The sequence below is a fragment of the Oncorhynchus gorbuscha genome, linkage group LG01 (genome assembly GCF_021184085.1).
Source record: "Oncorhynchus gorbuscha isolate QuinsamMale2020 ecotype Even-year linkage group LG01, OgorEven_v1.0, whole genome shotgun sequence".
Taxonomy (NCBI): Eukaryota; Metazoa; Chordata; class Actinopteri; order Salmoniformes; family Salmonidae; genus Oncorhynchus; species Oncorhynchus gorbuscha.
This window is the reverse complement of record NC_060173.1, coordinates 89,141,061-89,162,447: the sequence shown is the minus strand read 5'-3', so window position 1 is coordinate 89,162,447 and position 21,387 is coordinate 89,141,061. Positions and strand designations below refer to the sequence as shown.

General features: G+C 40.6%; 1 pseudogene; it reads left to right on the top strand.

Annotated features, from left to right (window-relative positions):
- Window positions 1-405: 405 nt before the first annotated feature.
- Window positions 406-14,360, top strand: LOC124045521 (annotated as a pseudogene).
- Window positions 14,361-21,387: the final 7,027 nt, after the last annotated feature.

The window sequence follows — 21,387 nt, the reverse complement described above, 5'->3', positions numbered from 1 at the left end:
TATAAATAACCCAAGATAGTTCATGTGTGTCCTTTACAGTGGGAGCAAATTAAGCATTAGTGGGCAGAACAAGCAAGGAGGTGGGCAAAGCCAAGCACGAACTAGCGAGATCCTATTGGCGACCTGTAGCATATATTTGCATATGTTTCCGTTATGACAAAAAGCGCGGGTGTGCACAAACTCCATTCGACTTTGGCAAAGCTTCAAGTCCATAAAATTTAGTGCACTGTGTTCGTAATATATTATAGTTTCGGAAACAGACACATGTATTGAGATCAGATGTTTAATTTATGAGGAAATTGGTAGAATATTGGCCTAGTTCCATCCACTACCCGCTACTAGACTTCCTCTCACTACCATATTTGGGGATGAGAAAACGTTCTGAACGGATGCTTCAGCTTTATAGCCCATTTGACGTGTCTGGGTTACCCTTTCTGTCGGTGATCCACATTTTACACTCTTTGGTTTAGTCGACATAATCGAAAATGGCGGAATACCTGGCGTCCATTTTCGGTACAGAGAAAGATAAGTGAGTAAAATGTTCTAATAAGCTTGCTTATTTGGTCAAACACATCATACGATTTAGGCCTACGATAACTTTCGCTTTGCATTTGGCTGTCTCGGCTACTTACCTATGATATATCATGCAGCATTAGAAGTTGTGAAACGTCAATGTGTTAGCGTCTAGTGTAGCTAGCTAACATTAGCATGGGGTAACCTGTTGTTTGAACGTATGCACAGACCGTTCTTTTATAGCTCAATGGTGTGCATAGATGGGATCTTTGTGTGTGTGTGCTGAGCAGTTTGTCAGTCCCACCTCTCTAAAATGTGCATTAGCTATATTACTGAAGTTAGCTAGCTAACCTTTTAAGACAATTTAGGCTTGGCTTGGGGCATTATTTCGTGTGAGACCTGGGCAACTTAATCTATTTGCCAAATTAGCCAGATAGGCTAGCTGTACCAATTATTTATTTAATCCAAGGCTATACATTCAGTAACTAGCTAACGATAACTAGTTAGCTAGCTCCCAAGTATTGAGACAAAATGTAACTAGGCCGTAAACATTTTTTTTATTAACGTTGGTTGACATGGGCCCTAGTTATACAGTTTTTTTTATATAGTTTTATATTCGGACATTCAGCAGACATTAGCCAAAAGCCATTTAAAATTGTAAAAAAATAGATATACTTTATTCTATTAATGTCTAGTATACTTTTACAAACTTCTGTTTTGAATAAATAATCCAGTTTTGATGGAAATGCATACAATATTTAAAAGGCCTTATTCACCCATTTGTCACAGTCATCAAACTATGTATGATTTATTCTATAAATGTCTAGCATACTTTTACAACCTTTGTTTTGTTTTCAGTTTTGACATTTGATCCAGACTTACAAATTGGTGCATTCACCTTATGACATCCAGTGGAACAGCCACTTTACAATAGTGCATCTAAATATTTTAAGGGGGGAGGGGGGTGAGAAGGATTACTTTATCCTATCCTAAGTATTCCTTAAAAGGTGGGGTTTCAGGTGTCTCCGGAAGGTGGTGATTGACTCCGCTGTCCTGGCGTCGTGAGGAAGTTTGTTCCACCATTGGGGAGCCAGAGCAGCGAACAGTTTTGACTGGGCTGAGCGGGAACTGTACTTCCTCAGTGGTAGGGAGACGAGCAGGCCAGAGGTGGATGAACGCAGTGCCCTTATTTGGGTGTAGGGCCTGATCAGAGCCTGGAGGTACTGAGGTGCCGTTCCCCTCACAGCTCCGTAGGCAAGCACCATGGTCTTGTAGCGGATGCGAGCTTCAACTGGAAGCCAGTGGAGAGAGCGGAGGAGCGGGGTGACGTGAGAGAGAACTTGGGAAGGTTGAACACTAGACGGGCTGCGGCGTTCTGGATGAGTTGTAGGGGTTTAATGGCACAGGCAGGGAGCCCAGCCAACAGCGAGTTGCAGTAATCCAGACGGGAGATGACAAGTGCCTGGATTAGGACCTGCGCCGCTTCCTGTACTCTGCGGATGTTGTAGAGCATGAACCTACAGGAACGGGCCACCGCCTTGATGTTAGTTGAGAACGACAGGGTGTTGTCCAGGATCACGCCAAGGTTCTTAGCACTCTGGGAGGAGGACACAATGGAGTTGTCAACCGTGATGGCGAGATCATGGAACGGGCAGTCCTTCCCCGGGAGGAAGAGCAGCTCCGTCTTGCCGAAGTTCAGCTTGAGATGGTGATCCGTCATCCACACTGATATGTCTGCTAGACATGCAGAGATGCGATTCACCACCTGGTCTTGATAGAAATGCTTAACATCTATAAAATGCCATTTAAAGCTATATAAATCAATAACATTTTCACTGACTATGACAATCATCAAACTATGTATGATTGATTCTATAAATGTCCAGTATACTTTTACAACCTTTGCGATTCCAGTTTGGCTAGAAATGCATAACATCTATCAGGTTTATCCTTGTATTATTTCTCTGTTCTAATATCATTACTCTTATTTTATTATTCTACTATGAGAGACACTAGATTCACTTTAATAGGTACACATGTATCTGGCACAAGTCACGATTTAAACTGATTTTGATTTCAAAGACTGACATGATTTTTTTACCTTTTTTAAATTGGACCTTTATTTTACTAGGCAAGTCACTTAAGAACAAATTCTTATTTACAATGACGGCCTACTGGGGAACAGTGGGTTAACTACCTTGTTCGGGGGCAGAAGGACAGATTTTTACCTTGTCAGCTCAGGGATTTGATCCAGCAACCTTTCAAATAAATAATGAAACATGCTCAATTTGGTTTAAATAATACAAAAAAACAGTGTTGGAGAAGAAAGTAAAAGTGCTTTTGTCAAGGTTGTGGTCAAATGCATGTCAATTTACATTTACATTTAAGTCATTTAGCAGACGCTCTTATCCAGAGCGACTTACAAATTGAACAAAAATCCAATTCAATTTGAAAATGTTCCTTATTGCAAAAGCATGTAACATAATTTGGGTATTCCAGAACTGTAATTTACATGTAAATAAAGATAACCCTGTTTTATGTTTATAATACTGCAGATATAATGCTGTGTGCCAGAGATGGGACTATTCAGCTTGTCTAGGGATGACAAAGGACTTCAACAAAACCAAAATAGATAATGATTGGATGGGACATCTTTGCTGTTTTTAAATTAGACACATATAAAGGACTGTTGTACCTTATAACTACTTTAAAATGTGCAACTGTTGCACTAAAAATGCAGACATTGATTTGGCATACACTTTAAGATTGTAAACATTGTCTAACTTCGTATAGAACAAATGGCACTTGAAATTAAAATTTTAAAGTTATTGCAAGTGATTCTTTTCTTTCTGAGACAATCACTGAATTAGTTATTGATTTCTTCATCTTTAAATGCAATATTTGACATTTTTTTGTATGTCTATCAAATCAAAACCGCAATTTCTTCTCAAAGCAAAGGTTGTAAAAGTATACTAGACATTTATAGAGTAAATCATACCTAGTTTGATTCTGTCATCATTAGAAACATTGATTTATGTTGCTTTAAATGGCATTTTATAGATCTGTATTTCTATCAAGTCAAAACTGGAATTTTTCCCCAAAACAAAGGTTTTAAAAGTATGCTAGACATTTATAGAATAAACCATATCTAGTTTTATGTTTCTGTGATGATCAATTTATTAGTTATTGATTTTTAAATGGCGTTTGGCGAATGTCTGATGAATGTCTGATTGTCACTGTCCGAATGTGTGAATATAAAACCAACTTTACCTCGGTCCTAGTTATACTATGTGCTCTAGCTAGCTAATGTGACTTTGATAAATCCAATGCAATTTGACTTTGAACATGCTGCTGTTTTCCAAACTTGATCACTTAATGGAATGTTGCACATTTAGTTTAATTTGCATCTGGGTACATGAGTGTGAACTCATGCAAAATACCTGCTGTTAACTTTTAAATGATTGGAATGAATTATCCAAAGAGTGTAAAGATTTATTGTTATATTATTGTTAATTATTGTTATATTCATACACAGTATTTTAATTGTAATAAATTAAGACTTTATTGTATTAACCTCCTATTTGCATATTGGATGTAATTAACTGGTCTAAAAAAATGAATTAGTGGAATGGTGTGAACTCATGTACCTAGCTAGTTATGCATTTCAGGACTGTTTAGCTAGCTATTTTTCGTCCTTCAGGGTGAACTGTTCTTTCTACTTTAAAATTGGTGCCTGCCGCCATGGTGACCGATGCTCCAGATTACATAATAAACCAACTTTCAGCCAGGTAAGTCAATTCAGTAAAGCAAACTTGTTTAAAATATTTGCTTCTACCAGATGTGCTGCATGAAATGGAATAGCATGTGTAAAACTTCTCCTGCCAAGATGAAGTGGTTGTCATGCTCTAGGCTGGTTTGACAAATGGTAACCTCTCGTGGAACTATGCTGCATGACCAAATTCTGTGAGATTTTAGTTCTGGTTTAACCAAGATGATTAAAATGGCCATTATCTTTGGTTTATCTTTGATCCAGTGATTGATGCTTTGTTTACCTTGTTCTTCTAATCAGAGATTGGAAAGGTTTATCAGCACTGGTTTTTCAGATAGTGGAATTGTTTTAACATTGAATTGGAGTATTATTCAATGTTGTGTGAATAACTCTTTCTCCCACCATTAACATATATTTTGATTCATTCTAGCAGAGAGATGGATGTGTGTATGTGGGCTTGATTGTGCATCAGCTGATTCCCTTTGATGAAAACAGAAGGGCTTGTCAATAATCCTCTTGAATAATAACACTACTAAAAGATGAAAGTTATGAGTTTGAATGTAGATCACTAAATAATGTTCAAGTTTGTGTCCTAAATATATGAAACCGGAAGTGTGTTTTATGCAGCTATACTACTGACACAAGCACAGCGATATACACACTTCCTCCATTTTTGGTGGTTCAAGCCTGTTCAGCGACCTCTCTTCGAATATCCAAAGCATTTCTTGCATCCTGCGTCTCAGTATACCAGACAAAAACATCTCAAACGACAGTGTCTCCCTGCTTTACTGTTTTTTTTCTAGCTAGTCCATCATAAATTAACAGGTACGGTTTCTAATGCCAATAGGACAAATAATTCCTCATCTTAGTAGGGCCAGGATGATACCAGTATTGCGATACTCGCTAGTGTCGTGGCAAGGAAACAAATGACAAAGCTGATTTGAACTTCTTCAGGAAAACAGCCCTAAGGTTGGAAACTAGCATCATTATGGTGTCATCCAGAGTCACATAAAACATTTCCCCCAAGCTATAGCACACAATACTTTACATACAGCAGGTTTTTAAATGACCAAAGAGGTTGGTCTGCTTTTGTTTTCATTTTTTGCCAAGGATAACATTGCGATACCGGCATTGTCACAACCCTCATTTTTAGGGAAATGTCTGCCCTGAATCTAGGTCATCCTCTCCTCCATCCCTTTCACTCGGTCACATTTTAAATATCTAAAGAGCCGGAGAGCTTGACTTGAGAGCTAGATTCACGCGGGGGTCCCATGAGTCGCTCTCTTACACTCCCTGTTTTTGTTCATTTGTCTCTACTCCAGCATTCTGGATATTGATGGCATTTTCATACATATCTGCCCCCCATTTGAAGATGTCGTAAGTGTTTGGTGGAATTTCACTTATAGTGTACCAAAGTAGTCAAAAGTTCAGTGTATGGTTCCCGTATCCCTAGCACACAATGTCTAGCTACATCAAGCTTGTGACTTTACAAACTCTGGATGCATTTGCAGATTGTTTGTGGTTGTTTTTCCCAATATGAACTGAATGATGACTGGAGTAATTTATCATTCGAAGTGATTTAGAAGTGTTCAGAAACATTGAGTAAATAATCTTGATAATGCCACGATGAAGAAAAATCATGAATGATGACGAGTGAGAAAGTTGGAGGCTACAACAAAGCATGCTAACCTCTCACCATTACCAATAATGGGGTAGATCAGCATTGTTTGGGGGGTATGATCTTTGTCCCTCTAACTTTCTCACTCATCACCATTCACAATTTAATTCATGATTATCTGTAATCGTGGTAGCATTCACATTCATGTTGAGGTGTTAACATCTATTTTTACTTACTATAAGTGACTCCAAAATGGCAATCCATTATTCATCATTCACTTCCCGTTGGACACAATATAATCTGAAATGCAACCAAAAAATGCATCCAACCAGTGTTGCCAACTCCTCAGTAAGGAAAGTAGCTATTGGCTGTCCTAAAAGTCGCCAAATGACGTCATCGCCTAATTTTCATAATTGGCCATGTGCATGTAATTGTGATGGACGCTGTAGGAGAGAGGAATAACGTCGTGGGAGAGACAAAGTGAGTAAAAACACCCTAAATGTGTTTAGAACTACAAATTGAATTTCTTCTGTCGATTCTTTTTTATTTTTTTTTGTCACAATTTCAACCCTCCTTTATCTGGGGGATTTGTAATGAAGTGCTATTCCCTATGCAAATGACCAGCTTACTGCTATTGCATTGCTATAACTGAGACAACACATAACAGCAGCGGCTTCCCGCATGCACGATTAATTTGCGGTGTGGACGAGGAGGGGTGAACATCTCCTGCTCTGACTGCAGCACGAGGACCGCCTGTGAGTGCTTTGGACAGGGGTGGGGCCCACGGCTGCACCCTCTGCTTGTTGAGAAGAGTAAGAACGATACGTAAGAACGATACGCAAGCACTAAGTCTCCAAAAGTCTCCAATAACGCCAGAAAAATTTGCTACATTTGCCGCTAGTCACTTTCTTGAAAATATGTCACTAGAGGGGTCTGAATACTCGCGAAGTTGGCAACACTGCATCCAACAATTCACAAGCTTGATGTCATTGTGTGCAAGGAATACCGACCAAATACTAAACTTTTGATTACTTTAATACTATGTGACATTTGTTACGTCTTCAAATGGGGGGGACTAGATCTATAAAGAGCTTTCATTTCTAAACAGAAATTCATGTGTGTAAAAATACCCTAAAATAAAAGGTGATTCTATACTGTCACCTCATATGAAACATTTGATCTCAAATCCAACATGCTGGAATATAGAGCCAAATTAAAAATGTTAGCATCACTATCCACACATGTGTATGTAGTGGAGTGTAATTTAGTGACATGGCCTCTGCATCTCCATTGAAATTGCTGGCCATGCCTTTTGCAAGAGATTCCACGCAGAAAGGTGCCTGCTTGAACAGACTGCAAATTACTCTGGCCAGCCTCTGTTAGATCTGACCCTACCCTAGTGGGTTTTTCACTATTCTCTCCAGGTTGTTGGCAATCCTTCTTAGTTTTTTTGACAGAGCTCAAACCATTTGGCTGGATTATTGACATAGTCATGCGCCTGATGTCCCTTCTAGTAGGGATGTGACAACAACAAAAAATCTGAAGATTCCATGTGAATTCACAATGCAGCTTTGCTGCTGCTAGCAACTGTTTGGGTCTTATGGTGCGTTCCTTTCAGATGGTTAAGCATGGCACCTGTACTACCTCGAGGGGTTAAATTTGGACGGCACATTTTGGTTGAATCCATTCAGTTGTGCAACCCCACTTGGTATCCCCAACTATTAACAATGATGGCGTAGTGGTGGACAGTTCACTCAAAAATAATTTATTCATTTTTTCCTTGCACGTTAACGCCTATTTCTGAGTCAACTCTTTTAAGATTCAGTATTTTTGGAACAGATGAGACTTTATTTATGCACTTTCAACAACTCAAACATTTGCATTTTGGTCATTTAGCAGATGCACTGATACGGGTTAAGTGACCTGTACACGGGCACATCAACATTTTTTATTTTTACCTAATCTGCTCAGGAATTCGAACCAGCGACCTTTCAGTTATTGGCCCAATGCTCTTAACTGCTAGGTGGAGAGAGAGGAGAGGGGTACCGTATAGGCAGGTCGGACACCAGGCAGACAAGTCAGAAACGTGCCCTAGGCTTATCTATTGGCAATCAAATGCTGTATCTCGCAATTTCTTGGCTTGCAATGTCTCGCAACTTCAGTAAAGCAGGGCCTATCATCAATGAATAGGCTAGGGTATTCTATACACAACAGACCGAAGACTAAACACACATATATGTCTTGGTAATCTCTTGCATGCCAAATTCACCAAAATCGACTCAAGTTTGCCTCTTTCTCTCTGGTTTTATTTAAATTGCGCAACGTTCCCCATGTCTTTAGCCGATACAATGGAATTTTTATTGGACATTTTTTTTCCTTAACATTAATGATCCCAATTTGGTTTAAACTTTCACACCCCTACGTCGTTCCCTCCTATTAATACATATTGTGACTGCGTTCGACTAAATATGACCGAGTCACTGAACATAATTTCAGTCCTCTTTATCAACAGTAATCTCAAGCTTTTGCAATAGCTAGCACTTTTCCACCAGTTGGCCTACTCTCTGCAATGGGTTGTCTGAAGTGGTAGGATTTATCTGTGGCCCGTTCCCATCTCAAAGTCAGATGTATCTCTCTCACTGAACAGATTATTGGAACATAGCACATCTATACTCTAGGCTTCCTCTAGGTTTCCCTACAGCTCGCCTTGCCTGCATGGGACAGAGAAGAGACACAAACTCCCCAGCGTGTCCACCGGTCAAGCACGGACTCCTGCTTTATTTTGCCCTTACCCCTCCTACAGACTCAAGGTTCCTCTACATCCAGGGATTTGGTCCGCCCCCCTCCTATAGGTTCTAGGTATCGGGATTTGGTCCCCCCCCCCCCTCCTATAGGTTCTAGGTATCGGGATTTGGTCCGCCCCCCTCCTATAGGTTCTAGGTATCGGGATTTGGTCCGCCCCCTCCTATAGGTTCTAGGTATCGGGATTTGGTCCGCCCCCTCCTATAGGTTCTAGGTATCGGGATTTGGTCCGCCCCCTCCTATAGGTTCTAGGTATCGGGATTTGGTCCGCCCCCTCCTATAGGTTCTAGGTATCGGGATTTGGTCCCCCCCCCCCCCTCCTATAGGTTCTAGGTATCGGGATTTCTTATTTTGTTGATTAAACCTTTTTACATTTTAGCAAGAGGGGCCAAACAGTCCTCTACCTTCAGCACCACCTGTGGGTTAAAAATAAAGTCTGTTTTAGTTAGCTATATAGCCTATTTTTTGGCGGGGGGGGTTTAGTTTTTATATTTTTATAAACCATTTTTTGATTTTTCCCTCTGCAGACCATCGTGATTCAAAACATCTACCGTAACCCCCAAAACAGTGCGCAGACGGCAGACGGCTCCCACTGTAAGTGCCTCCGGTCCAGTCCTCTCAGCCCACCAGGTCATTCTAGCTCTCTCCCCCTCCTCAGATTTTAGGTCTGCGTCTCCACTGGCTTCCTGCAGGGCTTCGGAGGGTCTGTCTCAGCACTGGTAGCAGGGGGTACCACAACACTACCTCAACACTTTAGTATATCGCCAATCGAATCAATTTGAAAAATATATATATTTTAATCCGTTGCCATTCAGAGGTCTAAGCCTAGGTGTAGAATGACATGCTCTGATAGTGACATTGAAAAGGACTCAAAAAAATAATGCCTTGATCACCACAATTCACATTGGATCTTTAAAGTTATTATCCACAGGAAATCTCCACATAGAAAACAGGTACTAACAGTTATAATGCACAGATGACAGACTTTAGGTATTTTTCAGGCGCTTTCAGAGAACTGACAATACACCTGCCCTAGTGCCCAACATGCGTTTGTGAATAGCTAGGTTTCCATCCAATTGGCAACATTTTATGGGAATATTTGAAAATCTGCCTAAAACGATGTGCACACTTTCCCCCGTGAGATATTTTTCTATTGCAGATAAAAGGCTCTGCGTGATGAGAGTGAACATAAAAAAACAGTTTGCTGTTTAATTAGTTTCCATTGCATTTTCAACTCTACTGATGGTTTTCTCACAAGAGAACGTGGGTTATCGCCAGTGTGCCCACTCTGGTATTGGCACGTTCTCTCTAGCAGCGCTATCTGCGCACTGTTGGCTAGAGGGTGTGTATAGCCTACATGATTACATTTATTATTATTATTATTATTATATGGACAAAAGAGTGAGATTATTTTTGTCAGACGGCAGCCAAGTATCGATAATCATGTCACCAGAACAAGACCCTCAATATTTATTGGAAAGGAGCATCAAGCTCATCACCTTGCACTTTCACCACCCTGTGAAGTTCATCGTAACGTTCATCTGTAGTCTAATAAACTGCATGCTTTACAGACGAGTCATAGTGGGAGGACCACATGTCATATATCAATATTTGCGCTTAAAAGCGTTTCCACCAACATTTCTCGCATTAATTTTATCAACTCAAAAAGATCCCACCTTGTCTAGCGTATTTTGTTTTGTCGACATTTGGAAAGTTGAATGAAAAATGTTTCCATCAGGCCAGTCATGGCTTCTTTTCATCCGACATGTTTCTACTCGCATTAAAAGGTTGGAGAAGAACCTGGTTATAGACAGCAAAAACATCTACATGAGTTACTGTCTAGACACAGAACAGTTTGGGATTTTAGTTTTCGCTCTTGCAATACTGCCGCCCCTATATGTTAGACTGATTCAGACGTCATCAGCCATATTGTAAATGTGTAAATGGTACCCATGCTGTTGAGCCCCGGCTAGCAGAGCGGATGCATTGCCACTCGCTTCCTCTAAGGTAAGTCGTGGGTTTGTGGTCTTGTTGCTGTCATGTGTAACTGTTCTGTTTCTCAGCTGAGAAACTCAGAATGACTGGCAAAAAGTTACTTTTAAAAATGTATTAAAAGGAAGAAATGATAACTAGTGATAAACATCTTGACATCCAATCACCTATGATCCAGCAAGTTCTAGGGGTCATTTCAAGCCTCCATGACCTGGTATGTAATGTTTGGGTAGGCTAAATTTTCGGTTGTATTGGATTTTCTACCATTTTCCATAGTCAAATATTGTCATGCTGAGACATTCACTTCTTCCAGCTCCATCTCTTTCAGCGTGGACCAGTCCCATGGATCATCTTAACCTCTTTCAGTCATCCCTTCCTACCCTGTTCTGGGCCTGGTTGGGGCACAAGTACACAGTTTTGAGGGAGGGGGATGGGAGTAAATGCACCTATTTAACTACCATTTTAGAAATCTGCCTGAAACTATCTCAAAAATGTACATTTTGTATTTCAGACCATTGCCCTCTTGAACATTTACCGTAACCCTCAAAACACTGCCCAGTCTGCCGATGGTTTGCGCTGTAAGTTTCCCACTTGTTAACAGGGACCTGTGGCACAAAATGTTATCATTTTATCTTTCTCTTCATTTGCCCACACTTCCCTTTGGGGGTGCCATCTGACCTCTTTATCTGACATGTTAAGATTTATCCCTTTAACATGATCAGTGATATACATTCTCTGCCCTTTAGTGCTGTAATATACATGTAATACAACGGGTACTAATGTTACGTAAAACAGACCATGTATACTACCGTTCTGGTGCCATGTAGTCAGTGTAAATGAAATAGTCCAAATTATGTTTTCATGCATACAGTATGTTTCTATTAATTCAAAACCTAACACATATTCTAGGAAAACATTTTATTCATCGTTGTTACAGCTTCACACAAAAACACTATATTCTAGAGGTTAACCCTGCTCTAGTCTCAGGTGGTCAAACTAATTTAGGATACATTTTTAGTTTTTATTGTACAAAATGAGATATGACACATGGGGTGTGATTTTGAGTATGACTGACATTGTGTTTAGGCCCCAGTAAGTCCCATTCCTTAGCATCAATTGATGGCTGTATTGTCTATGCCAGACCGTACCATTACTACTTAGCACTCACTGAATGTAACTAAAATTAGTCTCAAAAGACTCTGTCCTCTCATAAAGGTCAAATGTCCAGGCTTACTGTCGTCCTTGGTGTGCAGAGGCACAATGAGCGTATTTTTCGTATTGACCCTTTGCCTCCGGACAGTATTGTCTTTGCTGTCGTCCTTATTTCATCTGTACTGGACTGTGTGCTATTAGATTGAATACATTTTTAATAGTAGTCCAGACTCCTAGGTGTTAGAAATATTTATCCTGTTTATGAAACCATGTCGCCTACTGTAACACGTTGACTGGTCCCTGATGTGTGAGTTTCTCCCCTGTGGCCACTAGGTGCCGTCAGTGATGTGGAGATGCAGGAGCACTATGACGAGTTCTTTGAGGTGAGTCAGTGATGCGGTAGTACGCCCATTTGAATGGTGTGGATGATGCAATTCAGGTCTACCTTGCTTCTCTTCCCCCTCCACACAGCCCATGTGGGAATCATTGTACCAAATACTGAAACAGAATAGAAATGTATTTTGAGCATGTGTGGGAAATGTACTTTGAATTTAAGTCCATTTAAAACAGTGTATTCGCCCTTCTGTCTGTCAATCCCATTCTCTCTCCCTTGGTTACTCTTGCTTTAGGAGGTCTTCACGGAGATGGAGGAGAAGTATGGAGAGGTGGAGGAGATGAACGTGTGCGATAACCTGGGAGACCATCTGGTCGGAAACGTATATGTGAAGGTGTGTCACTGACTGTGTGTAATGGTGGGTTTTGTGTAAAAAAAATTGACAAACCCATTCCTCTTCTCATTCAATCACACTGTCATTCTCAGCCTCATTAGAACCTACATTTGCACACACTAACTCGGTGATGGTCTCTGTGTAGTTCCGTCGTGAAGAAGATGCAGAGAAGGCAGTGATGGATCTGAATAACCGCTGGTTCAACGGTCAGCCCATCCACGCCGAGCTCTCTCCCGTTACCGACTTCAGAGAAGCCTGCTGTCGCCAGTACGAGATGGGGTCAGTACTCCACCGCTGGACCACACGCACACCATTTTCAGTTCAACATTGCATTAATGGTGACACCTACAGAAATGCATTGTTGAATGCACTAACTGAATTCTCGCTCTCTCTACAGGGAGTGCACTGACTGCATTCTCGCTCTCTCTACAGGGAGTGCACTGACTGCATTCTCGCTCTCTCTACAGGGAGTGCACTGACTGCATTCTCGCTCTCTCTACAGGGAGTGCACTGACTGCATTCTCGCTCTCTCTACAGGGAGTGCACTGACTGCATTCTCGCTCTCTCTACAGGGAGTGCACTGACTGCATTCTCGCTCTCTCTACAGGGAGTGCACTCGAGGAGGCTTCTGTAACTTCATGCATCTGAAGCCCATCTCTAGGGAGCTGAGGAGGGAGCTATACGGACGCCGCAGGAAGAGGGGGTAAGCTCAGGCTCTGAGAGTCAACGCTAATCATTAAACTTATGCTGCTTTCAAGTGTTCTTCGGGATGCACCTTTCTGCCGTGATAGTTTTCACGTATGTTTGAGGGGGAAAGTTCTCATAGCTCCTTTTTTTCCCCTCTTCCTCAGAGGGGGGCATCATTCTCGCTCCCGTTCCAGGGAACGTCGTTCGCGCTCAAGGGACAGAGGAGGGGAGGTGGAGGTGGAGGTGGTGGAGGTGGACGCGACCGCGAGAGAAGGCGCTCCAGAGACCGAGAACGCTCTGGAAGATTCTAAACAGAGCATCTACCAAACAGCCATCCCTCCCATCTCCATTATCACTCTCCATCCATCCCCAAATCCCTCTATCCTTGCCTCCATTGCGGCCTATCAATTCACCCATGGCCCTTTCATATAATTGCGTCCCAGTGACAAATTAATTGGAAGATGTTGGACTTTATTTTTATTTTTTATTTTTTCAAGAAATGGAACGCTTTTGTTTTCAATTTAAAAAACTATGATTTGTACAAATTTCTTCAAAATAGTTACTCTGGAAAACAAAAAGTAATGTTTTTATAGTGAACAGCTATGAGTAACTGTTACTTTTGCCTTGAGTCATCATGCTCTAGACTGGGCTTACTGTAAGTGAGGGAATTTAAATACTTCCCATAGACTCTCACTTCAACTGAGTGTTCACTTGGCTCAAAAAGACAGTTGCCATAGATATGATGGATTATCTCCTAAACCATAACCATATCATACCTCTTTTTTTTCCAGTTTCCCATGCCAACATTTGCCTGTTTGGATTATGTCTACAAGTACATATTATTGACTGTTGACCTATAATTTTGGATAAATTGACTTGGCTGGAGAGGGAGGAGTCAAGGCCATAGTGTGGTTGAAGTAACACATTTAATACAGAATTCTTCTGGGTACTTACATTCAATATGAGAATGACAAGAGTGCAAAGCTGTCAAGGCAAAGGGTGTTTACTTTGAAGAATCTAAAATATATTTTGATTTGTTTAATACTTTTTTGGTTACTACATAATTCCATATGTGTTATTTCAGTGTTTTGATGTCTTCACTATTATGCTACAATGTAGAAAATAGTAAAAATAAAGGAAAACCCTTGAAGGAGTAAGTGTGTTGAAATTTGACTGGTACTGTAAGTAGTTTCCTTTCAGAATTGACAGAAGCACAGTGCCAGAGACAAGAATACTGCCCCAGATGCAGCACTTCATATGGAAAGTGAACATGAGGTGGATGCAAAGTCTGAAAGTCTCAACTTTATTTGAAACTGAAACCAAGGCTTTGTTCAGTGAGTGTTGGATTACAGGCTTGATTTACAAAGCACTCCACCTATCAATGACACAATATCCCATTAGTTTAACAATGTCTCTTCACCTCTGTACAGAGAACCCTAGACAGTAATTGCCAGTACATCATGGTTAAGTTTGGTAACAGGAAGGCGGCCTACGTAATGGTTATTTTTTTGTGCTGAAAAACAAATGTTATAGCTTGTTGAACCTGTACCATCATCATTCTTTAAACAGCATGCAGAAATGTCAAACCGTCTGGCTGTACCTACTCATCGGTACACAGTCTTATACAGCACCATAAAAAGAACAGAGCACGAGTGGGAAGGATAGAGAATTATTGAGCTAAAAACAATGCATGTCTGTAGGGAAATTGTACACACGTTGATGTTCGATCTTGTTTGAGATGTTGGAAGTGCTACATGTGGTGGTTGGTCACTGTAAAAATGCTTTGACTTGGCCTCCCAGATTACACTGGAAGGGTGAGCTGGAACAGGGTGGGCTGTGTCCAATGATGTATACAGTCCATTCGGAACGTATTCAGACCCCTTGACTTTTTCCACATTTTGTTACATTACAGCCTTATTCTAATATGGATTCAATTGTTTTTTTCACCTCATCAATCTACACACTATACCCATAATGACAAAGTAAAAACGCTTTTTTAGACATTTTTGCAAATAAACTGAAATATCACATTGTTACAGACATGGCACTCCGGCATTCAGGCCAAAGAGTTCAATCTTGGTTTCATCAGACCAGAGAATCTTGTTTCTCATGGTCAGATTTAGGTGCCTTTTGGCAAACTCCAAGCGGGCTGCCATGTGCCTTTTACTGAGGAGTGGCTTCCATCTGGCCACTCTACCATTAAAGGCCTGGTTGGTGGAGTGCTGCAGAGATGGTTGTCCTTCTGGAAGGTTCTCCCATCTCCACAGAGGAACTCTGGAGCTCTGTCAGAGTGTCCATCAGGTTCCTAGTCACCTCCTAGACCAAGGCCCTTCTTCCCCGACTGCTTAGTTTGGCCAAGAGTCTTGGTGGTTCCAAACATCTTCATTTAAGAAATGGTTGCCAGTGTGTTCTTGGGGACCTTCAATGCAGCAGAAATCTTTTAGTACCCTTCCCCAAGATCTGTGCCTCTTTTCAAATCATGTCCAATCAATTTAAAGTCTCAAGGATGAACAATGGAAACTAAACTAAACTCAATTTCGAGTCTCATAACAAAAGATCTGAATACTTATGTAAATAAGATTTTATTTTTTATAAATTTGCAAACATTTCTATAAACCTGTTTTCACTTTGTCATTATGAGGTATTGTGTGTAGATTGATGAGGGAAAAAAAAATATTTAATGAATTTTAGAATTGGCAGTAATATAACAAAATCTGGAAAAAGTCAAGTACTCTGAATAGTTTCCAAATGCACTGTATAAACCCTGGATTTCTGATGCTATGCATTGGCTGTTGAGAGGCATTAAAGCCACAGGTCGGACGTATTGGCACTCCCGAGTAGAAGCAGTCCATAGAGATAGAGGACTCATCTTTATATCTGTGCTATTATTGCATTGCTCACAACTGGTCTCCAAGGCATAAACACCCAACAATGCCTTGCGTTCCTATTTATGATATTTGTTTCGCGCTGTTGGCGGAAGGTGCACATGATTCAGCAGTAGCGCCGGGAAGGCAAAGTGTTCCCATTTTGAACCATTTCATGTGTCTGAAGGTAAAACTCAGAGAGCAAATCAAGTGCACCTATAGGTCTACCGCTGGCCAATCAGATAAGATCAACTTGTCTGCACAGTTTCCTCGCGTCATAGACTGAACGCACAGCAAAGCTGAGAATATGAGGTTTTAAAACTTTTAAAACCGTGACTTGAGAGACTCAACGAATACATCAAAGATCTGCAGTTTTCATGAGTAAGTTCAAGTTTAAGTTGTCATTCAACACTGTCAACGCTAACTTCCACTCACGCTACAACCAGTACTGCAGCTGCAATGAAGGAGTATAGCAAAGTGCTTTGATAAGCTTCAGTTATTATTAAACACGATACCCAATAGTGAAAACCAATGTTTTGACAATTTTGCACATTTATTGAAAATTAATTTAAGAAATATATTATTTACATAAGTTCTATTTACACCCCTGAGTCAATGTTAGAATCACCTTTGGCAGCGATTACAGCTGTGTGTTGTTCTGGGCAAGTCTCTAAGAGCTTTGCATGCCTGGATTGTACAATATTTGCACATTCTTCTCTTACAGCTCTGTCAAGTTGGTTGTTGATCATTGCGAGACAGCCATTTTCAAGTCTTGCTGTAGATTTACAATTTCAATTCATAGGATTCATACAATACATTTATAGATAAACTCAATTGAATCCCCACCCCACGCCCCACCAGTGATCTGATAGCATGCAAAATAAAATTAGATAAAAACAAATACATTTATATTACATACTAAATCTACTGAACAATACATCTCAGAAATAGTATTACATTATTTATACACATTCATGGATGTAAAGGCCCGTTGGTTAAGAGTTCAGAAATGTCCACTACTGCTTTTTTCTATGTGTCTAGAGTGGACACCTTGGCCCTGTGGATCCTGGCCGTGGAGAGCTCCATAAGTACAATTTCTTTAAATGTGAGCAGCCATTGTCGCAATGGTAACTGATGAGGTGGATTCTGCAAACAGCTGTGGTTTCTGCCAACCACACTCTCCATTGGCGTTCTGACAAGTGAAAATCAGAGTCATCACAAAGCAGCGTCACTATTGGATCTAATGGCAGAATTGTATCTATAAGTACAGAGATGACATCGTTGACTTTCCCCCAGAATTCAACCAGATGCTGAAAGGTACCACGGTCCCCTGTGGTGCAGAACACACATAATGGTGATGGACTGATACCCATGTAATGTCTTTTTTGAGGTGTTAGATTAATTCAATTAATTAATTGGTGATTGGGGTTTCTAGGTGATAAAATGTTATATTTGGAACTGCAAGACCACCTAATGCTTTTGTCCTCTGTAGTGTTGCATATTTAATCTGTGGTCTCTTTCTCCCCCAAATGAACTTCTTTATTGACAGAGTCAAGTTTAGACCAATAGTCTACAGGAGGAGGCAGTGGAAACATTGAACTCATCAAATTGATACGAGAGAGGACAATCATTTGAATCGTTGAGATTCTAACATGCAAAGAAGTGGCCATAGTGGACTGTCTTTTATGTATTTTTTGATATTTTGAAAGGTTTCTAAGTAGTTTTCCTGCAAGTTGTGTGAATAGAGGGTGTTACGAATCCCTTTTGGCCCGACAGTCTAGGGGGGATGGTAATGAGATCCGTAACATAACTCATGCAAATTATTATTGTGACAAAGTAAAAGTGTGAACGAAATAACCACGACAACAGAAATCTACCGTCAAACTCTAGGTTTATTTATAAACACACGGTAATGGGGGAGCAGGAAAAGGGGCTGAGCTGGACCCAAGGAAAGAAACAATAAATATACAAAAACACACCCCTAAGCTAGACTAGCCTACTTTAACAACAACTAACTAACCAAAAATACAGTGGGTGGTCCACCCAGTTCTAATTAATGTATTTAACAAAGTTCACCTACGGGTAGTGTATGCCCATGGGCGACTTGTCTTGGTTTCCCCTTTTCCCACCAGCAAACAAACACCATAACCAAAAACAATACTCACATGTGATGACAAAGTGTTATGGAGGTGCTTTAAACAAAAGAGAGGTTAAGACACAAAGCGAGAGTGAAACACAGAGACCAACAGACATGGCATTTACAGAGAGTTTGAGCTGAGCAGAGCTAAGCTCTAGAACAAACAAATGGGGTTTTTAAACCATGGGGAAGGAACTGTGATAGGTCAGGAAATAGGAGGAGGTGTGTCTTCTGATTGATGATTGATTGTTGACTGATTGGGGAGTGATGGTTTTCACCTGTGAGGGGAGAAGGAGAGAAAAGAAACACACACACAGGATACACACACACACAGGATAACTGTATCCGTAACAGAGGGGGTTATGGTTATACCTAGGTACAGTAGGTGATTTGTTTCTTCACTGGGATCATGGGTGGTAGTTGAACACTTCCCTTAGCTGAGTTAAGAGGTAGTAGAGCTGATGTAGACCAGTTGATCTTGTAACCAGACCATGAGCTGAATGCTGTTTAAATAGACATTATTGGCTGGAGGGTTTCTGAACATTTGTGACATAAAGCAGTATGTCATCTGCATACAGAGAAATTGCTTGTTCAGTTTGTTTGATTTTGATATGTGATGAAGCGTAATTTATGCTTTGTGCCAGCGGTTCAAGAGCGAGAGCAAATAGCACAAGGGAGTCAGGACAACCTTGCTTACATCCTCGTTGTATGGTAAATGGATTAGAATGGGTAGTGCCAGTAGATATAATAGATGGATTCACATACATGCTGCGAATCATAAGTATAAATGTAGCCCCAAAACACAAATGTTCCAGAACAACCTATAAATATTCTCACTCTAAGCGGTCAAAGGCTTTCTCTACATCTAATGATAACACAGCACATGGGAATCCAGATTGGAAGCCTTAGCAACCACATGAAACAGGTGGCATGGGGCCTCCCGAGTGGGGCAGTCGTCTGGTTTGTGTCCAGGCTCTGTTGCAACCGGCCGCGACCGGGAGACCCATGGGGTGGCGCACAATTGCCCCAGCGCCGTCCAGGTCAGGGGAGGGTTTGGCTGGCCGGGATGTCTTTGTCTCATCAAGCTCTAGCGACTCCTGTGGCGGGCCGGGCGCAAGCATGCTGACAAGGTCGCAAGGTGTACAGTGTTTCCTCTGACACATTGGTGCAGCTGGCTTCCGGGTTAAGCGGGCATTGTGTCAAGAAGCAGTGTGGCTTGGCTGAGTTAAGTTTCTGAGGATGCACGGCTCTTGACCTTCACCTCTCCTGAGTCCATATGTGAATTGCAGTGATGGGACAATTGGATACCACAAAGTTGGGGAGAAAAAGGGGTAAAAAAATCTATATTCAAAAAAGAAACAGGTGGTGCGGTGCATGTTATCAGCTGCCTGACGAGCCTCAATAAACCCTGTTTGGTCAGGAGGTATGAGCTTGTTAATAACTTTCTCTAGTCACATGGCTAGAACTTTGTCATCTTAATTTATGTTCCGATTAAACTGATTGGCCAAAAATAATCACAATTTGTGAGGTCTTTTCCTTTCTTAGGGATAAGGGATATAATAGCGTATTGATGTCTCTGTGAAATTGTCCCTTTTCAATAGCAATGTTAAGCGATTCAAGAATAACTGGTCCTAGGTCATCCCAAAAGTTGAGAATGAGTTCAGGAGGTACTCCATCAATACCAGGCGCTTCATCTTTCTTAATATTTAAAAGATCTGCTTTCAGTTCAGATAAAGTGACAGGTTCCTCTAAAAGAAAAGTTTGGGCAACGTAAGGTTCTCCAGGAACTGCCGACAAGCAGAAGAATTAAAGTTATGTGAGGAACTGTATAAATTTGAATAACATGCTCTAAAAGTTGTATTTATTTCTGCAGGATCAGATATCAGTCCCTTAGTATGGGATCTGATCAGCTGTATTGATCTTGTTTCAAGATATAAACAGCAGCAACAGTAAGTGGCTCAGCCTACTCCCTTGAAAAAAGTATTTTCTCCCCCTCTGCATAGTGAATTCTGCTCTATGTGGCAACAGATCATTAAGTTCCAGTCTACTTGTTTTTAGCTCAAAACGCCTTCCAGCATTTTACAATGATATTCCAATTCACTGATCTTCTGAAGTCTTAATTTCTGCAAATTAGAGGAAATATGTGTTGTGTTTCCTCTTATGAAACCTTTTACAGCTAACCATACCATAGTTGAGTCCTCCACTGAGTGGTCATTTATTTCAAAAACATATTTCAAATTGGAAAAATCTGTCATTCTGTCCCTGAACAAGGCAGTTAACCCACTGTTCTTAGGTTGTCATTGAAAATACGTTTTTTTTCCTTATCTGACTTGCCTAGTTAAATAAAAACAAAATAAATAGTAGGGATATAATAGCTGTCCTTAGTTGTGGGATTATAAAATCTCCAACAGTCAATAAAATGAAGATCTTTAAAAAAGATCACATCCATCCCCTCTGAAAATAAAGTTCCCTACTTTGTGTAACTCGTATATTTAACGCTATTTATTTATCAAGAAATGATCAATGGTGAGTGTAAAGTTAATTACTTTTGAGTTCATCAACAGTTAATTCAATCAATCGTTATTTTTTTTTGTCATCACTGCGAGCCATCATGACTCTCAAAACCCGTGACAGCCGCAGTTTACTTGTGAAGATAACTTTAGGCCTCCCTAAAACCCTATTCAAATTTGACACAAACCTTCAAATATGTATGTAATGAGACATTATATTCACTCTTTATAGTGTTTCATTTACATTTTAGAGGTGTTGAGTTGGACAAATCGGGTGAAAAAAGCCAACACGACATACTGTATCTTCCCCTTTGTAATGAAGTGCTATTCCCTATGCAAATGACCAGCTTACTGCTATTACATTGCTATAACTGAGACAACACATAACAACATATTTTCACAGTAAAACATGTTAGGCCTCATACAGGATATCTCACATACACACACTAATTGCGAAGACACACAGACTTGACTTGCCAAGACAAGAGCGCACACACATACACACACTTACTGCGAGGACACCCTTCAAGGCAATCAAGCAAGAAAAATGTCAGTATTGGGACAAAGTGGAGTCGCAATTCAACGGCTCAGACACGAGACGTATGTGGCAGGGCC